Genomic DNA, 23,555 nt, shown 5'->3' with positions numbered 1-23,555 from the left:
TTTAACAAACCCGAAACAGAATTTTTGTTGAATTGCAACACAAATATTTCTTTGATGATTATACTATGAAGGTTGTATAAAGACATGATCGACATTTGAATTTACGGAAATGGTGAAAAACAGACATTATTCTGTTGAACAGCACATCTAATGACATCACTTGGTGTACCATTTAAACTAAAAGAAAAAAATCTTGCCTCACTAAGGTTCCCACAATAACAGTTGAAAAAATGGCTGAGTACTATATTTTGTTTGACAATGCACTGTCATAGAATTTAGATTAGATTGGGTTAAGTTGTGTTGGGTTAGGTTAGTTATTTATATGTTAAACATCGCCATGTCACAACAAAAATTAATTTTCCATTTCCGAGATGTCATTAGTTTCTGTTGTGGCCACATTGGATATGTCAACAACTATGGTATCACTGAAGTAAACAATTATACTGAATTCCAGATAAGAAAAATATTCAGGTAAACAAAAGGGTAGAGTTTTACCACCTCCCACGCCACCATACATCATGCATGTACTCCTATTGGCTAGTGAAGATAGTGATGATGTATGCACTAGAAATTAGTTTGAAGTTTCTTATGTATGTTCACCATGATTGATGATTTAGACAGAAGTGAAGTAAGTTAAAATCATAAACCGAGATTCGTGGTAGGTACATTTAGAATGCAGATATAGGTTACGACAATCCATTATATAAAATAGGCAGGATTCCGTTAGCCTGTACTGTTGCATTTCATGCAACTAGAACCTGCATCATAACCAAACTTTTTTAATTCAATGCAGTGGCACTTGACTGGAGTCACTGGCCATATAACCAAACGTAATCTATACTATTTCGCGTGTAATGCCGAGACTTGTCTGGCACTTTTGTAACTCTACAAAGATATCTCTCCTGCATGTGCATGTAAACATTAATATTACATTGAACATAAACATAAACAATGAACAGAAACACTTGCCACTGTATTAGAGGTCAATCCATTGTAACGAGTGTGACATTTGGACATAAAGAAGTAAAATTTACAATTCTCATGGAAGTGAAAAACTGAAGGAAACGTCATTAAAATACAGGCCTGGGTCTCAAGCTGCAATCGCAAGAAAATAAATTTAGAAAATTGATTGATAACAGAAATATATTCCCTTAAGTGCTGTAAAGTGTGTGACAATATATGGACACAACATTTGACTTAATTAATTTGTAAAACTCTGTGATTTGTCAAATTTTTAACAAATGAAAATAATTTATAATATAGCCAAGATATTCGCAAACACTCTCAAAATACAAAAATGATAAATAATTAGGAGTATAAAGGTTTAAAAAAAAAAAATGTAACGGGTGTGATAACCTTTTGTATTGGGTGTGATCTATTAAGAATGGAATGCATGGATTTTACTCAACAGAGAACATTATTTTTCTCATATTCTGTATCTACAGCTTTCTGACACTTGTAATACATTTTTCCCTTTCACCATTAGTGCTGACTCTGGAAGAATGGTTTTTATTTGATCAAAACTTACATTTAATGTCTTACGCATTCAGCCTGAACACCTTTGCTTGGTTACCTGAAACTGTTTCGAGGAGCATGACCCAGGAGTTGAATCATTTAACTGTATAAATTTAAGTTTACCATATTCATCATATGTCCACTGACAGTAATTTTATTGATGTTTCTTTGAATGCATTATGTATGAGGTAGCCTATATTTTGTTTCATTTTTCACAAATATTTCCCATCCATGTTTCACTATGAATGTCACACAAGAAACTTTGGAAAGAATTTCTTTGGACAAGGATGGAAAATTAGTCAAAACCTTAGAAAGAGAATTAAGTTTAGTTAAGTACTTGATATTTTCATGATAAATACATGCACAAATATGAGGCAATGCAGAAAGTGAAAAGAAAAATGATGGGTGCAAATTAAAAAATGACCTTCCAATTTTAATTTCAGAGTACTGTAACTGAAAAAGTTGAAATAATTCACCAAAGAACATGATGAACTAACACTTAGGAACATGTTTGTATTTCCCAATGCCATGCCATTTCAGTTATATAGTGCCAGGTACTTGCCAACTATTGCTGTCTTTGCAGTAAAATTCTTTTACCAATTTCTTTGTTTTTTCTGCTACACCATTTTTTGTCAGTTCCTTGTTAGTTTTATGAAAAAGTTGTCTTCTTTCTTCTTCTGGTAGAATTATATCCGCACTTAGCTTACGAACAACAGCTAATTTCTTCTGTGACTATTTCACAAATGATGTTTCACCTTGTTTGTGGCTTTGCTAATGACTGAGTAGTTTTATAAGAACCCATGGATACAATATTTTCTGGGTTTGTATTGGCCTTCTTTTTGCTCTGCATCTTCGTCTAAGGGCATCACTCGTGTTTCTTCATTAATTCTATTTTGTGTTTTAATAAGTTCCCTCTCCTTCTTTCTGCATCCCTCTTTCTCTTTTCAAGTGAGCTTCGCATTCTCCTGGATCTTCCTTAATTTTTTCCTCGTTCTTTGCATTCTATTTGTACAGTGGTGGACAACGAATTAGGAATTAAAAAAAAAAATTGTATCAAACTTCAAAGCCCTCTGGTTGCAAATAACTCATTTACCATCATAATCATGTCAAAAGGAATGTTTCATATTCATTTTTTGACTGCCTCTGTATTCTGGTGGTCAGCATGTTGGCTTGAAGATCTGGATGTCTTGGGTTCGATTCCTGAGCTCGGCTCTTGGGGAATTTTCCTTGAAGAAAACTTCCCCAATGTCTAGGTAGAGTATGGAAATGTGTATGATTGCGAGTGTTCCAGGTTATTAACTGACCTGCCTTCAAATAAAATCCAATAGGCCTATATCAGATTGTCACTGGGCACAAACGTGGACACATGTTTCAATGTCACATTATTGGTAATTAATGCCATCTGTGGAGGTCAAGCAGAAAGTATAGAAAATAATTACATTTATTATGCTTCTTTGAATTATAGTTTTAAAAACTAAATAGCAATATCACTCTCAACATAGTTATTTTTCCTAAAAAGATATTTAATGCTAGGCAAGGGTGTTAAAAATTGTCTATTATATAGTATATAGTAGTGTCTGAAAAGTATGTTTAACATTACAGTAGTGCAAAAATTATTTTTAACACTGGCTTTCAACTATTTGTGTCAATTGTAAATTGGTTTCCCACCAGATCTCACAGCAGCAATCACAACTGATCAGTAAAGTGGTTCAATGCCAGGCTACTTTTAAAATGACTAGTTTTGGTTAAGAAATGAGGAGCATATGGAGAAAGCACGTTTTGAAATGATGCTCTTCAAATGTATGCAAATTAAATAAAATGCAACAACCATAACCTTTGGTAACACATTTTAAGAAATTGTTATAATAATGCTGCAATTATTGCAGCTGCTTATATAACTCCCTTGTGTCAAAGCGCTACTGGTAACACAATTTCCAGAATTATGGGAAACATATATTTTCGCTGTATGTACTTTGAATTTTCTTTATCTTGTACAATTCCATAAACCTGTTGTATGATATAACATTATTGGTTCCTTGATATTGATAATAATTCCAATGTTACTCTCCCTTCAGCTTCTTTTATTTCTTCTGGTTCACTTTCCGAATTAATCGTTTTTGAAAGGGAGTTTGAAACTTCAGTCATAATATTTCATAAATTTACCGCCAGTTGGCATTCAATACATCTATCATGTTAAATCAACCATTGCATAAAAACTTGATGTCACAGATTTGGTTCATTTTTTGTATATTTGTACCTTTACATAAGATGTTTTAAGATTTTTATTTTCAGAACATTTGGACTTCACTTTTTTGACATACTGAATTTTTTAAATTATCTAAAATATGCAAAATTCGCATGTATATTTCAATTACATTTACTATAAAACTATGATACCTACAGACCTGAGGAAAGTGTCATTTTAAAGCTTATGAATAGGACTTTCATTTGATAAGAGGACATCAATCTGGATTTTTTTTTTTTTTCAAAATTCACCCCTTCTCAGTTTTTTAATTTCGAGTTTCCACAAAAATGGAATTTTTTTTTTTTTTAACATTTTACGCTTAAAGGTACATGTTTTCTAGATGCTCAGTCCAAATGTCAAGGTGATATTTCAATGGTATCATGCAAAATTTAAATTTTCTTGTGACAACGACAATAAATTTTCTAAACCTGTAACACAAAATTAAAAAATGATTTCATACCTAATGATAAAGGAGCTCTTTTTTATTAACTAGGTAGCATATTAGATGTTTTTGTCATCTCCTATGGGGTTCAATGGCATGTTCTCCCTATAGCTGTAACTGGATTCAGTTTGCAAAGAATGAAGTTTTCTGGTATGGTAAGAACATCTGGTTTTCCTAGGGTAAGAGAAGGATATAGCTGGTCTAGCTGATGTAAGAACGATATTTTAACTTCACAATCAACAGCATCTGTTGAGAGAATACATTCCATCCACCACGAATTTTCATAGGCACATGCCACAAAAGTCATTTGTTCAAAATATACATCTTCAACTTTGGGAGTGATTTTAATATGAAGTAAAACAGTTTCTTCAGAAGCTGGAGTTGCTACATCTTCAGCTGATACTAGAAGACAGGAATGAAATCTATGAGTTTCTTTAACAGCAATTTCTTCATAAAATCGCACGTGTAAAAATGTCTCCTCTTCTGCGTATTCTTCATATTTTTTTATGCACAGAAAAGTTATTGCAGTGATATTTATTTTCCCCCACACAAACAGCTGTCGAGTGTCAAAATCTGATATGACAGAGGGTTTTGAAGGCTGACCTTTGCTGCAAGTCTCTTAACTGTGCCTTCAAAATCATCACAAACTCCTTTGCCATGTGCAATGGTATGAAAATGCCACTCTGCTTCAATGTCTTGGAAATTGTTCTGGTGATTACACAAATTGCGAAACTCTTTCGATTTTTATATTGGGCTGCTGAACTGTCTGAAAAATATATCTTTTTTAGGTTAGGAGTAAATCTGTTTGAAAAGAGCAAGAAGTTTTCTTTGGAAGACAGGAACAAGAATTGTGTCATGTTTCATACATTATGAGCTGAAAACAAAACTCTTATGTTTCTTATCATTTTCCTTGCAGTACACAACAAACAGATGAATAGTTGCCACTGAATTGTTCTAATGGAATGACTGGGCTTCATTTCGTATAACAAATGAAAAGTTCTCAGCAAAATGACATATCACTACTTCTCTGGTCGCAGGGTAAAAGTTCTTAAGACATAAATCTTAGTTTTAAGCTAGCAAGGTTTTTATTTTTGAGACATTTTTGATGAGTACTAACTTGAAAAATGTTGATGGCTATGATGTTTTATTTGGTGTAACTGTCTTTAGCTTACTAGAACAAAATATATTTGTGAATATTTAAATATTTATATAGTCACAATCATGCCATGGTATGAAAGAAAAATTTCACAACCTCGAGCGGGATTCGAACCTGCAACTTCCTGTACTCCGGTCAGGCGCTCTACCAACTGAGCTATGGAGTTCGTTTCACGCCAAAGGCTTGAAATTCTCCTCTCATTATTACTGGCGACTCTGTTATAGAGTACTGTCCATAGCATCTGATCTGACGCTATGGACAGTACTCTATAACAGAGTCACCAATATGAGAGGAGAATTTCAAGCCTTTGGCGTGAAACGAATTCGATAGCTCAGTTGGTAGAGCGCCTGACCGGAGTACAGGAAGTCGCAGGTTCAAATCCCGCTCGAGGTTGTGAAATTTTTCTTTCATACCATGGCATGATTGTGACTATATAAGTATTTAAATATTCATTAATATGTCACATCAACGGACGTATATATGTCATCCAACATCGTAAGATGAAGTTTACATTTAAAATATATTTAAATTGACTTAAGTTATTTTACATTGTAAAAGTTTATGACTTAGGTTTTATGGACCATGATTATCAACAAAGTAGACATATCCAAAAATAGAGGAAAAAAGTGCTATCTGGTTGACTGTTGTACATTAGTCATTAACACAAATATCAAGTATAAGTACAACCGAAAATGAAACTTTATAACAAGTCAACACTTTTCTAGCTAAAAAAAATGGTGCTGGGTATCAATACAATACTTCACTCATTTTCAGAGTCTGAATCATGTCTTGAATTTGATGTAGTAACTGGTGGGTTTTTGTAATCATGGAACACTGGATTAATTAAATATAAAATACTGATTAAGTCTCCTTTCTTCTCTTTACTTGTTGGCAACTGTCCTGAGTACTAAATTGAAAGATTCAATCTTGGGTTTTTGTGTCCTCTCCTACAGAAAGAAATTATTTTGAAAGGTTCTCCAGCTTCTAAAGAAGTTTTTAAAGAGCATAGTACACACATTTTCATCTTTTGAAAAACGCATCCATTGCATATCATGCCATAGAAACTTATTGCTCTCGTTGTCTTTGGTTTTTAGATGCAATTCTTGATTATATAATTCCTTGAAATTAAATAAACCTTCCTGGCACATGTCCACAACAATATATTTTTCCCCATTGAGTGAATTAACTGAGACCAATCACGTGGATGATGTATATCCACGGAGGTCTTCTTGTTTTGTTTCTCAATCACTGCATGAGCAATATCACACTCCAGATGTGAATGTCCACTTACAATGAGCTTGTGATCAATTAGCTGTAAAGTAGGTGAGGCTTGTAAAACTGAAAAACACATGGCAGCAATATGTGAATTCCGATTTTGGCCTCTACATGTATCAGAATATATATGATTGAGTAACCTCTGGTGACAGGTGCTATTGGACGTATTTATACAAGCAGGAACCAATTTGGTTAGCACCTCTACCAGCGATTGTCTCATTCCACAAAAAATTATAAGCAACTCCTGTATCACCCTCATGTACTGTTGAATTATAAACAGCTAATTGACGTTTATAAAACATTATGGATGTAACGAGGTAAAGAGTTTGTAAAACTTGTTGCAGGTCAACAAGCCTATCTCTGGATCATGATAAATAATCTTACTGTATTAAAAATATTTTTAACCCAAATTACCGATATTTCTCTGATGGAAGGATGAAGAAAAATAAAACTCTTCTATTGACGTAATGTGCAGGAACAACATTTGTTTATATACAATTAGTTCAGCAATAAAGCAATCTATTGATTGCACAATAGGCTGTGATCGACCAGTCGATCGTGGTCAAACCTTTGGCCGGCCCTGCTCCATGCTATTGAAGAAGTCTTAAGTGCACAATACCGATGCAGGAATATGGTAATTGCATAGAAGTCACCAGATGTTCACATATGCCACTTTTGAATTACTTTTACATCTTGTAAGCATTAATGTTAACCCTGATACTCGTACCTATGTTTGTTATGCATTATGTTGGTTTTAATATAGAAGGGTTATGGCGAAAGCATGTATGTGTTGATAAAAAAGTGAAGATAGTACAAAGTGATAAGAAGTGAGAAGAAACCGAAAAAAAAGAGAAAAGAGAAGAGTTTTTATTCCCTGCATCTTTACTTCCAAAATCCTGTTAATGCATAACCGACATGTGAAAATCTGGCAGCTCCATTATTGCGCACTTGTTACTTGAAGAGTAGTACTCTGCTAAGTCTTCCTTTACTACAGAACTCCAACCATTCTTTCATTAGAGGGTCATTCCATGTCAATTCATTCAGAAGATTCTGAAAATGGAGAATGCTGGGTTTGCAGTGAAAGACCTGCCCATGGGAACACGTATGTATGTATGTATGCATCCCATACTATGTCATGGAATTTCATAAAAACGTACCGAATTGTGCTACAAGCACATCTATGGATAGTCTTACAATTTGAATGAATTTTGTGCATTGGTTACAGAGTAGTGACTATTGGAAATTACAGACTTACAATTGGAAATTGTTACATGTTAACACACAAAATGTTCTGTACATTCTACAGTTTTTTAGCTAGACATAAGATCTTTTGAAATAAAACTGGAGAATGACTGTCTTCTGAATTAGATTATGTAGTTTGCTAATTTGAGTTCGTGGTTTATGCAGTCAGCCTCGGTATGTAAAATTTAACTTTGAAAGTTCACAATTTCTTTTTTCATATTGCCACTTCTTCAAATAGGCCTATGGAATAATTATGGACTCGTAAGGTTTTAACAAGAAAAAAAGAATGTTTTGGAGAAACAATGGGTCGTAGTAAGTTACTGGAATAGCATGTTTTCAGTATAAGGGAAAATGTTAGTTGCTGTCATAGTTTCATGTCTGTTGTCATTCACTTTAGGTAAATTTGAAGGTCATTGAAGCAATTGGCAGGACAGCCACTTTCGCTTTGATATTTGTGTACAAGCCAAGCAGGTGGCAGAAATGCCAATTTATCTCTCATATTGTTTAGAAGCCAAGATGTCAGATGATGGGATAAATATATGAAATGAAAATGTAATATAACACGTAAGTATATATTATATCTCTCTAAAAATCTATATTTTACAATATATAACAATACATGGTTATTCTGTCAGTAAATACAGAATCACAACTCAATTGAATAGATTACAATATCTGTTTGCTTGTTCACTTCTAAGTAAATAAGATGAAAGATAGCAGTTGCCCTTGCATTCTGGGAAGCTTTCTTGGGGAAGAATGCAGTGGTGATTTGAAGGTATTGAATACACTGACATACGAAGAACAGAAACTCATACTCTGGCATAGTCATATCCAGTCTCTAGATGGCTCCGCTATTTGTTAAAAACACATAGACAAATATCTATGCCGATTTGCACTCCATCAAATGTTATGCTGTAACATTTTCAACATTCACGAGCATCCAATTAAATCAGCCCTACATGAAATAACGTTGGAAGAAGCGAAGGCATTAAGAGACAGTGGACTAACTGTGACTCCTGGGGAGAAGCTCTTGTCAAATTTGTAGGAAATGCTTGTGTGAAGTTCGTAGCACACTCTCAACTCAAAACACAACATCGTCTTCTTCTGGTGAAGAAGTTACTAAGTCTAAAGATTTGATTCAAGAATCACCAAGTAAATTGAACACCAGTTTACTTCAGTTAGACGTATTCCTTATACAATTGCACTCAGTTCCTAGGCACAGCAATCAATTGCAGTTAAGCGAAAATTTCAATCAGCAGCACAAGCACTTCAAATTAAGATCAGTAAAATTTATGATTCTGAATTAGCAACTGAACCAGAACTTGAGAAAATAGAAGGGAATGTGCAAAAGAAAGCACAACATTTTGATGAGTTAATGGGGCAAATTAAATATAAAATTAAACATGTCAACATCCATGAAGGAATCCAATTATTTACTACTCTCGTGTCCTAGAAATAAAGTTTAGTGAAATGTTTGACATTTCTGAGTATATGATATGCCAGGCACATGCACTTGTTCTAGCATTGCCTGAACCAAGGAAAGGGAAGAAGCTATCAGAAGAGACACTCAAGAAAGTGACTGATGTTTACTTGGATGATGACAATTCAAGAATAATGCCCGAAATGAAAGACAAAGTAAACATAAGTCATTATCATCATCATCCAAACAAGTGTAAGGCCCAAGGCTATATAGGTCTTAAAAATGTTTATAAACAAAAACAGCTTGTTTTAAGCAATCTGTCAGAGCTGCAGTCTTTCTTCTAGACAACATTCTCTCACAAGAAGATAGGTTTATCTAAATTTGCAATCCTCACACCTAAAGAGTGTGTGCCTGCAGGATCCTCAGGTACAAATGCTGTCTGTGTGTGTACAATCCACCAGAATATTCAGTTGCTTCTGGAAAGTATTCATATGAGAGGAACTTACCATGATCTAATGAACTAATAACTTGTGACATACATAACAAAATTTGCATGCTACATCCTTATGGAAAGTGCCCTAGCAATCTTGTCCTAAAAATCCTATCCAATAACAATTCCCAGATGACTTTGATCCTGATGAACTAATCCAGTACAGACAATGGGTAGCAACAGACAGAGTAGATAAATATGGTTGTTGAAGTAAGCATTTTCTCTGAATTTTGTGATTTACTACACAAAATTGAGAAACTCATTCCACATTCATTTATAGCAAGATCAGTCTTCTTATTTGAAAATGTTAAAAGAGAATCTGGATAATGAATCACCTAACATTTTATTGGATTTCAGTGAAAACTATAGTTTTGTAATTCAAGATGAGGCCCAAAGATGGCTGTACACTTCATGTTGCAATGCTATATTACAACAAAGATTTAAGACTTTATTCAAATTGCTTGTGCCTAATTTCTGATGACATGAATCATAATGTATCTTTCATTTACCAAACTCAAACAATCATACTCAATTTCATGAAAACAGAGCTCGCTTTCACATGTTAAAACTTTAGAATATTTCTCAGATGGTTGTGCTGCTCAGTACAAGAACCGCAAGAATTTTATTAATATATGCAATCATGAAACAAACTTTGGTATGAAATGCAAACGTTTTGCTACTAGCCATGGAAAACCTACTTGTGTTGAAATTGGGGGTACTTTGAAAAGGATGGTTATCAAAGCCAGTTTCCAAAGGCCATTTAATGAAAGAATAACCACTGCATCAGAATTTTCAACTTTCATAATAAGATTATTGTGTTTTTTGTAACAAAATAGGAAATGGTTCAAGTCCGAAATGATTTCACTGAACGGTTTGAAAACGCAATAACCATTCCTGGGACATGCTACATGCATCAATTTGTACCTTTGTCTACATATGAAATTGGAGCAAAGCAATTAAGTTCTGATATGGACTACAGTAAGATGTTGACATATTTAAACCTGTTGTGAATCCAAATTTCAAGGAAAATTTTTATGTTGCTTGTGTGTATGAATCTTTGTGGTATGTGGGTTTTATTGAAAAAGTTATTTATGAAGAAGTTATGCTACAGTAAAATTCATGCATCCAGATGAGCCCTCTCCATCATTTTATTGGCCTGACAATGACACAGCCCCAGGAAGGACCTATACCTTAAAACAAGATTCTTACAAAAGAAGTGAAGCCAAACTGTCTCAGTTGTAAAAAGTTAGGCCTACATTTTGTTCACATTTTGAAAAATGTGCCTTAAACTTCTACATTTCTCTGTCAAAAAGTAAGTTTCTATATTTCTGTGTCAAAAAGTATCATTTCTCCATTATAAATTTGTCTACAAATATAGCACTGTATTCTCATTACTATACATAATTTTCAGCACTTTCTAAGGTATGGCACTTTGAAAAAAAAAATTAATTTCCAATAAACGCAAAAAAAAAAATCCTAAAAAATGTAAAAGCATCGTAGAAATTTAAATGTGCAATTTTTATAATCTCCAATATAAATCTCAGTTACAGAGCAAGTTTAATAAAAATTGAATGATTACATTGGAAACTGTGACGTTATTTGTAATTTTTTCAATTGCTGACATGCAACTACTTTCATAACAATATTACTATTTTCTGCTTAACGACTTCAAGGATTTCAATACCATTTTAAGGGAAGCCATTCAACAAGGTATGTAACACACATGCAAAGTCTCAGCAAAATTGTAAACAGTAGGTGACAAGGTCTGGATGAAATGACATGGAATGACCCAAGAGCAGTTACAAATCTTACACTGTGAACGAAAAGAAAAGTTGTCGACCACAGAATATCAACATATAATGTGTCTCAAGCACACACAATTAGTATTCTGGCAAGGGGGATAGCACAGAACTCCTTAGACCTACTTATGTTACCTCTCTCTACTTCCTTGAAAAATTCAAGACGGATCAATGTGTGTTTAATGTTAGGCATAAAAAATAAGCAGAAATCTAAACTGCTTTGGTCTGCAATTCAATATATAAATAATCTCTACTCCTCACTGGGATATGAATGACTGACGCACTATCCACTATTAATGACATACAATTTCAAGGTATCCAGGTCAGTAAATTAACTTTGTATCATTATACATGTCACCATTCACTCAAAAAATAACAAAACTTCACACTAAGATATCCGAAGTTTAACCACACCCATGATATAAGCTAATTAAAACAAGTTGTCTCTTAAATATGCGTATTTTATACTACACGTTTTCGAATTAACTGACAGAAAAAGTACAAAAAAAAAAGTAGAGTTTAAAATGTAAAATTAAAAATGCATATTTTGATCAAATAACTTGATAACTCAAAATAACTATTAGTACCAATATAAAAATAATGTTCACTAAAGCTCATAGGCACACATATTTAAGAAATATCACTTCAAAAGCTCTTGTGATACCTGTTCCAAACTTTGGAAGTGCATATTGTTCCTCGTTATATGCCATCTATTGCAAATTTTGCAATGAAATGATCGGACTTTACATTAGGCCTAATTCGTTGCTTGTTTTCAGTTAGTAAAGAACATGCCACTATGGCCAATTAGTTTCACATTTCACAACGAACGATAATGCCCAAATACCCCAAAGCAGATACACACCTAATTATCATTAGTAACTAAAAAGTACAAGCACATGCGATTTCACACAATAAGCAGCCATCATTGCTTCTTCCCTTCAAAACTTTTTCGCGAGTCCAGAAAGAGCAATAAGGTTCACTGTTATTCTGTCAACGAAGCCATCAAGTCAGATATGTTAACATTCATATGAAATAACAATGCAATTTAGCAGTGTAAAATGTAGGCCTACTTTTCACTCAGGATTTTGAACTTTTGCTATTTTATTTTATTCCTCATTACGGTATTTACCACTCTAACTACAAAGGAACTTCACCTATGATTACTTTACAAATTAGCCTACATCAATCAATGTGTTAAAAAAACTTAGTTTACTTCATTATGGTTAACATCACAGTAATTTAACTACCGCAATGCAGTTTTTATAGCCTAATTACCTTCTTCTTTTAATGTGCTTGACAATTGGTGTAGGCCTATATCAACTGTTTTGATGTCAGATAAGCTTACTTAGCAATTTTGTAAGACCGTCATATTCTCATCAGCATAAAAAGCAGACATACAACTAAGTCTCTGGTCACTAAAGATAAAGTTAGTATCTATACATTGTCACCCATAAATCCAACATATAGACAGAATAAGATTTAAGGTGGAAATAAAATAATTCGCCTTTAACCACAGTGTCTCTCTTATCACACAACAATCAGCATGAAAGCTGTTGATACATTTGTGGACTTACAATATTTTAAGTCCATACAGTTACATGCTGTTACCAAATTCAGCCGTAGGCCTAAGTCAGTCATCACGACAGTTATGAAGTTTTTGGTTTCCTTCCACCTATCATCCTACTAAATACAAAATTAAATAATATTATAACCTGTCCACAAGTAAGTTACGCTTACAGATAAAGTTTCATTATAGCTGAATATTAGGCCTACATAGATTTAAACAAAAATCACAATAAGCCTACAAATTATTGCATTCACTTAAAAGTCGAATGGGTCTACATAAGAATACGATACCGGTATGGAACTTTAAATTTTTTGGTAGATTGAGAGTTTTCGTAAGGTCGAGAATCAGTGACAGGTTAGGTTAGGTTACGTTAGGTTTTTGGTATGTCTTGCATATATAATCATTATATACGTCAGTCACCATCTCCGGTTCATCAGTGGGGTGTAATATGGCTGTATCGTATTCTTCAGTAATCCCAGTGAAACTATCTACAGCGTACTCTTATCGGTCTATTTCGAGGCAATGTTTTCATGTGACAAAGCGAAAATATTTCAGACTATTTGACAGTTATATTTGCATATATTTCCCCTATTGAATAAATAATTATATTGAATGCAAAAATGATATTTGAAATGCACTCACTGTTCCCTATAGTCTTGTGACTAGCCTAGACTACACACAATGACTGTAAGAAAAGTCGAAAAATATCGAATCGCTAATATAGATGTTAAGCTGTATACTACAATAATCTTCATTAACACTATAACTCTATAAATTATGCATACTAAAATTATTATAAAAAAATCACATTTGTAAGAAATAATGAAGTTGAAAGCGAAGGGCTGAGTGAACACGAACTAGACTACTGCCTGCACTCCGGCTCAGGATCCATACAAGTTACGAGCAAAAATATATTTGCGTGACTTTAAAATAACATTTTACTAGTCATTTCCTAATTGTGGGATATTTACATATTTGCAATGGTAAAACCCAACGTTAAAGTTTACAATGCACAAATGTGTCTGAAGTTGCTGCACTCGATTTGCCTCCGATTATTGACGCTTGTCATTTACTTTACAACTTCAAAGGAAAATTAAATATTTGTACACTGATTTAATCACATAGAATAATGAAACAGACCGCAAAAACAGAAGTATAATAAAGCAATAAAAACTTATGTATATTAGAGTGAAAATATAAATTTCATCCGAAAGGAAGTAGCTAATATAGATGATAATAAAGATGTAGTATTAATATGCATAAAAATTCATAAGAAAAAATAATAACTGAACTTACCCCTTTAACACAGGAAAAGTGTGTTTCTTCATAAAATGCCTACAAATATTCACCAGAAATACACTTTGACTCAAAAATCGTAAGCTCTAACCACCCCTACTTCCATTGTTTTCCGCCATGATTACCACTCTCCAGGCCTTCTATATTTTATAAGTGATGGTGTCAAAGATGATAATCAGAAATGTATGAATGGTCTGTGGAATCCCTTTATCTTTGAATTATTTTGACATATTCAAAATAGCTATTGGATAACGATGTGTCTTGATTAAAAAATGTTTAATGCATTATTAAATTAACTGCAGTAATACTTCCTTAAGTAAAATAGTTTTAGTCGTTTATAAATTTATAAAATACACGATAACATAATAAGGCCTATGCAAGTCAACTTCTATCCAACCTTATAGCTTATAATGATGCGATGATTGGTATTCACGTTGTCATCAACGGCAAAAAATAATAAACAAGAAAATATTCCTAATTATTGTGCAATATTATGCAACAAACTTTCAATATGAAATTTCTGCACAAATTATGAAATCAATGATGCACTTTGTCAAGTTCATTTTTTTAATAACTGGCAACATCCTGGAACAACATGAACTCCCCTCCCGGGAATGGAAGGGGTCTACCAAAGTACGTGTTTTACGTGGTTATTTAACGACGCTGTATCAACTACGAGGTTATTTAGCGTCGATGGAATTGGTGATAGCGAGATGAGGCCGAAGATTCGCTATAGATTACCTAACATTTACCTTACGGTTGGAGAAAACTTCGGAAAAAACCCAACCAGGTAATCAGCCCGAGCGGGAATCGAACCCGCGCCCGAGCGCAACTCCGGATCGGCAGGCAAGCGCCTTAACCGACCGAGCTACGCCGGTGGCTCTACCAAAGTAATCATGCATATTAATGTTAGCATAATTAAAAGGTAAAAGTGAAGAATCCGAAGTGATATAATTATTAAGGAGCGGATTTGTATGTAATTAAATATTATTTTTACGTGTGGTGAAACACAATTAACAAAGTTAAAAATTCCGAACATGAAGTTTCAAGTTTAAAACCCGAATTTTATTTCACATAAAAACACATATTTTCACAAAAAAAATTATGTACATACATATTTTCAGGAAATCTATTATAAACACATAAATCTTGGAGTTTTTTACTTAAATAATTTTTTTACAAGAACTTTTAAACATTTTCAAACTAAATCAATTATGTCACTCAGAAGTAGGCTACATTATCTTTTTAAGAATTCTTGGTTGCTTTGTGTTTCTAAGCGCTGTGTGGTGTATTCATGATCCATTTTTGTAATAGTATCGCCTCAAGTTCTGAGAACTGCTAGGCAGCATATCAGTGTTATTATTAGAGAATAAATTAACATGGACGTGCAGGAGAGATCTTGCAACACATAATTAGGAATATTTACTGTTGCTGAAGATGATTTCATTCCACGCTTTGTTTGTGAAACACAACAGGTAAGAGCTCGGGTATGAACATTATTTAATTTAAACAAATCTCTTTCCTCTCGCTCATGTCCATCAAGTAAGGCAATACGTCTTGTTGTGATTCCCTGTTATCGGACTTCGTCAAGATATACCGAAAGATGGTTGTTTAAAAAAAACGATTTGGCTTTCCTATTAGGAAATCTAAGCTTATGTGATGCCATAAAAATCTCGAAACATCTAAAAACCTGTTGTCTGAAACAAGGAGGTGCGTGCTGTGAAAATTAAACTAGACTCGCTACCAGGTCCAGAAGTACAAGTACTAAGGGACAGTGGATATAAAAAAAATTTGTAAAGTTGCTCAAGTATTGGAGGGTATGCCTGTAGGTGAAATTGACGGTGTATGTGTTTGTGACATTTCTCTTTAAATATGCACATCTGTCGTCCTGTGATGTGGAAAGATTGTTTTCACAGTATAAGTCGTTGTTCAGAGATAATCGGCATGCACTTGTGATGGAGAATTTGGAGATGACCTTCGTTGTTCACTGCAATTCTCGGCCAACTACTAGCACTCAAATGTGGTTGGTGAGTACCTAGTAACATTTTTTTTTTCCAAGCTATGTAAGGTATATTTGTCATATTTATAAAAAATATTTTTTTTATTTTTAGCAAATATTTTCGTACTTTTTAGCACATAAAAAAATAAATATATTTAAATTTTTAGCACATAAAAATCCGCTCCCTAATAATTATATTTGATTTTTTTATGCACGGGAAAGCACAATGTCTTATTTCAATAGTTTTTTTTTTACGGAGGAACCCGAAGGTTTGCACTGCAGCCTGAGGCTTGGGGTGTGATATGGATGATGATGATGATGATGATGATGATGATATGTGAATTATGGCAAAATGAGTCCGAGGTCTAATGCCGAAAGTGAACCAACAATTCTGCTTCAATTGGTTGAGAGAAACCCACGGAAAAAACCCCAACCAGGTAACTTGTCCCAAACATGGTTTGAACCCGGGCCTACTCGTTTTACGTCAGAAGCGCTAACCGCTACTCCACAGCGGCGGACTGTTTCAATAGTTACTTTACTGTTATGTAAATATGCCTCGAATTCTCTACTTTAAACATAAAAAATAAGTGCGGCTAATTGTTGGTGTATGACTAATTCCACTGCATATGAGCATGAGCTGCTAACCAGGCGGTCCGTGATTCAATTCTCGGCGTGGGCAATAACCTAGATGAGACTTATCTTTCATCCACGGCACTAGATGTCTCAGAGATGGTCCTGTGCGACAACACATCCAGGGAGGATGCAATGTGTGTTTGTCTCATGTTGGTCGGAAGATATGGTATCCTCTTCTATAATGCATTGGAGTGTGTCAATATGTGCTTAGGAAAATATTTGGGGCTAAGAGGGATGAAGTTACAGGAGAATGGAGAAAGTTACACAACACATAAATGCACACATTGTATTCTTCACCTGACATAATTAGGAACATTAAATCCAGACGTTTGAGATGGGCAGGGCCTGTAGCAAGTATGGGCGAATCCAGAAATGCATATAGAGTGTTAGTTGGGAGGCCAGAGGGAAAAAGACCTTTGGGGAGGCTGAGACGTAGATGGGAAGATAATATTAAAATGGATTTGAGGGAGATGGGTTATGATGATAGAGACTGGATTTATCTTGCTCAGGATAGGGACCAATGGCGGCAGCAATGAACCTCCGGGTTCCTTAAAAGCCAATAAGTAAGTGTGTCAATATGAAAAGAGGAGGTAAAGCATAACGAACAAACAAAAAAAAAATAAAGAGAGACTATGTGTTAGATGAGGGGATAACTGACAAGAGGCTGAAGTACTACTATGACTAAGTTGCTACTTAGCTATCCTTTATCTAGCTCATTCTAACCTCGTCGCATATCTCTGCCTCCTGTCAGTCACTTAGTGCTGTTGGGTTGTGGCCTTTATAAAGGTAATGTTTATCGATATTTCCATCAATGTTGTAACAATATTTTAAATTTAAATAATATTTTCCAATTTTCTTCATACTGATATGTCTCAGAGGCAGCACAATAGTGCATATATGTGATTCTCAACATGGGGCCCACAGTCCTCTTGGGAGTCCGAAGAGAAATTAACTGGGGAGCCGCAAACATAATAATAATAATAATAATAATAATAATAATAATACAATTTAACCATTCGACTATTCTGTGTTAAATATGAACATAATTAAATTGTTTTCTCTTAAATCAATATCACATTGCTATGCTCTATATTTTACTGTAAGTTACACCTTAGGCCAGGGAGCAGCATTAAATTTATGTTATGCCAACTAGGGTTGAGAGGTTTCCAGAATGCTAATAAGGGACAATCTATATATTTATATTGTAGTATCCAGGAAAGATATGAAAAAGTTCTAAGATTGAGAGAAATCCATAAACACCACCTCATAGCATGTATTAGCATATTAAGCACTGCTCTACTTAAAGTGGCCGAAGACATTCGTGAAGCAATCGACTCGAATAAAGTAACAATACTAACACTTCTTGACCTTAGCAAAGCTTTCAACTCTGTAAATTTTGACCTGCTCACCCATAAATTGAGAAATCTGCATTTGTCAGAGACTGCTGTGAGTTGGTTCGAATCCTACTTACAGGAAAGACAACAATGTATTGTATCCGGGAATCGAAGCTCTTCCTGGCTTAACATAACATCAGGTATACCACAGGGTTCGGTACTCGGACCATTGTTGTTCACAATATATGTCAATGATATTACATCTCTTGTAAGGCATTGTAACTATCACTTGTATGCTGACGACCTCCAATGCTACATCTCTTCCCGCTTAGACCGAATAAATGACGCTATAGGTAAATTGAACGAAGACATTGACTCGATTGTGACATGGACAAAGAAATTCCATCTTAATATCAATCCTGGAAAGACACAAGCAATTATATTAGGACACAAACGGCAAACCGACGCTGTAAAGCACCTCAACATTTCCCCCATTAAAGTAAGTACAGTGCATATCCCTTTCAGTTCTTCGGTAAAAAATCTTGGCATTCACATTGAGGAGGTGGTACGATCATCCACTCCTCCCCTTTATCTTTCTTATATTGGCCGCTTTCGCCAGGTGGACGGCACATTGAAAGGATTGGGTGTGCGCAGTGGAAGACTTTTAGAAATGAATAGTGTGAATTTGTAAAACAAATATAATTAACAATAATAAGTAACAATGTACATAAATGAAAAATGAAATAACAATAAACATGAAATAGATGAGTGAAAATAGGACAAACTAATCTGAAATGATATCCCCAGGATATGTAAATCATGTAAGTATCACAAGGCTGAGGCCAACACACTTATAAGTGATTAAACCATCTAATATGGCCGTCTCTCGACCATCAGTGACTAACCTATTAACCATATGTTCATGAACCACTCTCTAAATATATATATATATATATATATATATATATATATATATATATATATATTAACTATCTGAGTATGAATCTGAACACAACACCCAGCCAGCACATTAACTTAATACATTATCCATTCGACCATAGATACCACTCAGTCTGACTAACCAAACTAAAAATACATGTACACTCAATAAGAGACAAACTCCACCCAGCATAAGGCATTACATGACAGATCACTATACATCACCCATTGCACATATTGCTCACATAAACTATGGAAATAGCACTAACACAAATCTCTGCACTTTACAAAATGAATACCCAATGGAGAGAGAGAGGGATGGAGACAGATGCACGTAATAAGTAATTCCAATCTCAAGGATCATTTAAATAGCAACTAAACTCGACGCACATGATAACAGAATAGCGGCGAAGGAAAGCAACAATCAAAATGGAGCAGGGAAAACACTAAAACCATATGTGAGACCGTAATCGCTGCCTTATCACTCTAACCGTCTCGGAACATGAACTCACATTTCAAATCATATCTCATACATAATTCCCAATACAATTTACCTCAAACACATATATCTCACAAATATGTTACTCGATGCAATAAATACTAAAACTTGCCCCCAAGACATATCACTAGCAAGCGATATTTCAAACTACGATCCACTAAAATCCCAAACACACACGACGCAATTTAACTACTCCACTGATCTATCTCCAGCACGTACAAAGCCCGAGTCACGTTGTCTATATCTGTCGCGTACCAAAATGCTAAGTCTTGTTAAATATAGTTGGTTATTTAACGACGCTGTATCAACTACGAGGTTATTTAGCGTCGATGAGATTGGTGATAGCGAGATGGTATTTGGCGAGATGGGGCCGAGGATTCGCCATAGATTACCTGGCATTCACCTTACGGTTGGGGAAAACCTCGGAAAAACCCAACCTGGTAATCAGCCCAAGCAGGGATCCAACCCGCGCCTGAGCGCAACTTCAGACCGGCAGGCAAGCGCCTTAACCGACTGAGCCACGCCGGTGGCTGTTAAATGTATCTGCCACGTAGTATGAGAGCTTGAATCTGAGCCAAGTGTTTCCGAATATCTCTCGCGTACGAGAGCCTAAGTCTTGTTAAGTGTATCTGCCGCGTACCGGAACCCAAGTAAGGTGCCGTGTATCTCCCGCGTACCAGAACCCGAGTCACGTTCCGTGTATCTCCGTTAAAACAGGTAAACTCTCTTCCCCTCTATCCTCGTGAGACGTAATGACCCGGCCAATAGGATTATTTGGAAAGAACAAATGAAGGGATTGAGAGCGCTCTGACGGATGAAGTGACGTACTAGGTGAACGGCCGTGGTAGTGGGCACGGCTCAACATGGATAATAATCTCAACTGGGACATGCAAATCACAGAAACCTGCAGAAAAGTATATTCTATTATCCATGTGCCAAAAAGGATAAATGTTCATCTTCCCTCTTGCTTAAAAAAGTCCCTTGTGCAGACGGTTGTATTTCCCTATTTTGACTATGCTGACATTTTACTGATTGACCTCTCCAGCGACAACAAAACGAAACTTCAACGTGCTCATAATTTGTGTGTACGTTTTGTAAGCAATGTTCGTAAATATGATCATATAACCCCATCTCTGGAAACAATAGGTTGGCTTAAACTAGATAAGAAAAGAAATTTACATTCACTTCTCCTTCTCTTCGAAATCTTGAACTCTTCTATTCCTTCATACCTGTCGTCTCGCTTCACCTACCTTTCTTCCCACCACAATCTGAACACACGCTCTCGCCATGAAACAATACTAACAATACCATCCCATTGCACCTCCTCATACTCATCCTCTTTCACAATAGGCCTGCCAAGACTCTGGAATTCGTTACCTGCTAGCATCTGGGATTGTCGAAATAAAATTGAATTCAAACGCAAACTTACTAGGCACTTGGTCAGTAATTGAGACTTGTTCAGACATGGTTTCTTGTAAATAGTTCTCTTAATCTATCACAAAATATTTCAATATCCGGTAATTTCATCACTATAGAATTTTGTTATTGTAGGTTTAATTTGTAATTCAGTAAATACAAAAATATTCTTTGTTCTTAACTTCTATGATAAAATGTCTAGCTTTCATTAATCAGGTAATCTTGTCGTACTTTAATTTGTATTGTAATTGTAAATTTAATATTAATTGTAATTTTATTGTTCATATTATAGTTGTAATCCCCTGGTAGAGGGGCAGAGAAGGCCTGACGGCCTTATCTCTACCAGGTTAAATAAATAAATACTAAATAAAATAATAAATAATACTAAAACATAGTGTGAAGCAAACATATTACTCTCTTCCACCATTCTTTTTCTTAAAGGAGAGGGGTCTAAAGCCTTGCACTGCAGCCTGAGGCTTATTGTGCTTACCACTTCTATTCTGTGAATATTTGCTGCTGAACAGTCATGCTCTTCTATGTATACAGCATGTTTCACTATGATTAACTGGGGCTATGATAATTATGAGAACGACAGGTGAAGAAATTATGACGAAATGAAACAGAGATCGAATGTAGAAAGTTACTCAGCAATATTATACTTCAGTTGGTTGTGGAAACCAAAGCAACTGTATTATTAAAATTTAGAAGCCAAAGTGTAGATATCTAGAATTAGTATGCTATTTGGAAAATGTAACTACAAAGGTTCTGTTATACAAAATTATTAAATAGAAGTAGTGACCATTTGGTAAACATGTATAGCCTATACATTCCTATTAAAGTGGTTTTCATTACTGTATTGGATTTTTAAAAACAATTTTATTTCGTGATATCAGAATACCTTACAAGTCTATGATGAACATTCATACTTGATTACTTTATTGGCCTTAATTAACAATGTTCAATCTAGTGTACTGTTGAAGACTCCAATCTTGGAACTTGTGGTGTGAGGAAGCGGGGATAACGTACTGAAGCTTATGTATTATCATTGCACGTGTTCAATATTACAAGATGTTCTGAAAACAATTTCACCCATCATAGACTGGACATCGATATATCTGGTGCAAATAAATGAATTCCGGAGCAAGGGACATTCACTTTTTATATAAACGAGACCTGGGTGAATAGTAATATGACATTTCGAAAATGTTGGCAGAATGAGAGTGTAAATGTCCACATGAATGTAAACTCTGAAGAAAGATTGATCATGGTACATGTAGGAAGAATTAATGGCTTCCTTCCTAATGCAAAACTTATATACAAAGGCGGAAGTGCAATGGGAGATTACCACGGTCAGATGAACGTCGAAAATTTTGAAAGATGTGTAATACAAAAGTTGATATCCAATCTTCCTTCTCAATCAGTTATTGTTCTCAATAACGCTCCGTATCACTGTCTCCAAATCAACAAACCGCCATCTGCATATGCAGTAAAGACAGACATGATCTCTTGGCTTCGCAAGAAAGAAGTGAACTGTGATGAAAGTATGAGAAAGAACGACCTCTATAACCTTATTCCTGAAGCCTGAAGCCAAAGCAAAAAAATTATAGAATTGACAACATTTTGGAACAACATAACCACAAAGTTCTTAGACTGCCGCCTTATATGTGCCAGTTGATCCCAATTAAATTGGCTTGAACTAAGATGAAACATATTGTAGATTGTCAGGGACAATACGTCATAGGCGATTTAAATTTACAGAAATTAATGCACATGACAAAAATTGCACTTTTGTGACAAATGAAGACTGAGAAGGATCCTGTAGACACATTGAAAATATAGAAAAACAATACCGGAAAAAAGATGAACTCCTATCAAATGTGATTAATGAAATTATTATTAGGCTTGTAATATTGTGGATAGATTATACAAGTTGACTGCAGTATGGTACATAGGCCGGGGATGTGAGCTAGTACGAGGACATTGACTTGGTTCTGCGATAAATTACACGAATAAAAAGGTGCATATAAACAAATCTGGACAACTCTAAAAGTAAATGTACGCTACATAGCATTACAAAGATATGTTTTTACGCACCTTTCGTTATGTGCAGAAGAACTATCATACTGTAGAATTATTCGTAGGTTTGAGTTTCCTTCTTGATTTTCTTGTGCTACAATATCTATATATATATATATATATATATATATATATATATATATATATATATATATATATAATATCGCTTGTTACCTCGTATATTTGTATCAGGCCCTACATAATTTACATAT

General features: G+C 34.7%; 1 protein-coding gene across 6 annotated transcripts in view; it reads right to left on the bottom strand.

Moving 5' to 3' along the window:
- LOC138696506 (TATA box-binding protein-like 1) overlaps window positions 1–14,769 on the bottom strand; it is a 71,284-nt gene extending 56,515 nt beyond the window's left edge. For 2 of the 6 annotated variants that reach the window (XM_069821558.1, XM_069821560.1), the window contains exons 1-2: window positions 14,448–14,769; window positions 13,159–13,267 (exon numbers count right to left, since the gene is read on the bottom strand). The gene's annotated coding sequence lies outside the window, so the exon portion shown is untranslated. The remainder of the gene's footprint in view (window positions 1–13,158; window positions 13,268–14,447) is intronic. The other 4 variants (XM_069821557.1, XM_069821556.1, XM_069821555.1 and 1 more) reach the window with 4 other exon arrangements.
- Between the last annotated feature and the right edge of the window lie 8,786 nt (window positions 14,770–23,555).

Source organism: Periplaneta americana, chromosome 3 (assembly GCF_040183065.1).
Source record: "Periplaneta americana isolate PAMFEO1 chromosome 3, P.americana_PAMFEO1_priV1, whole genome shotgun sequence".
Lineage (NCBI taxonomy): Eukaryota > Metazoa > Arthropoda > Insecta > Blattodea > Blattidae > Periplaneta > Periplaneta americana.
Note: the sequence above shows the minus strand (reverse complement) of the source record. Positions and strands in the feature narration are given on the sequence as shown.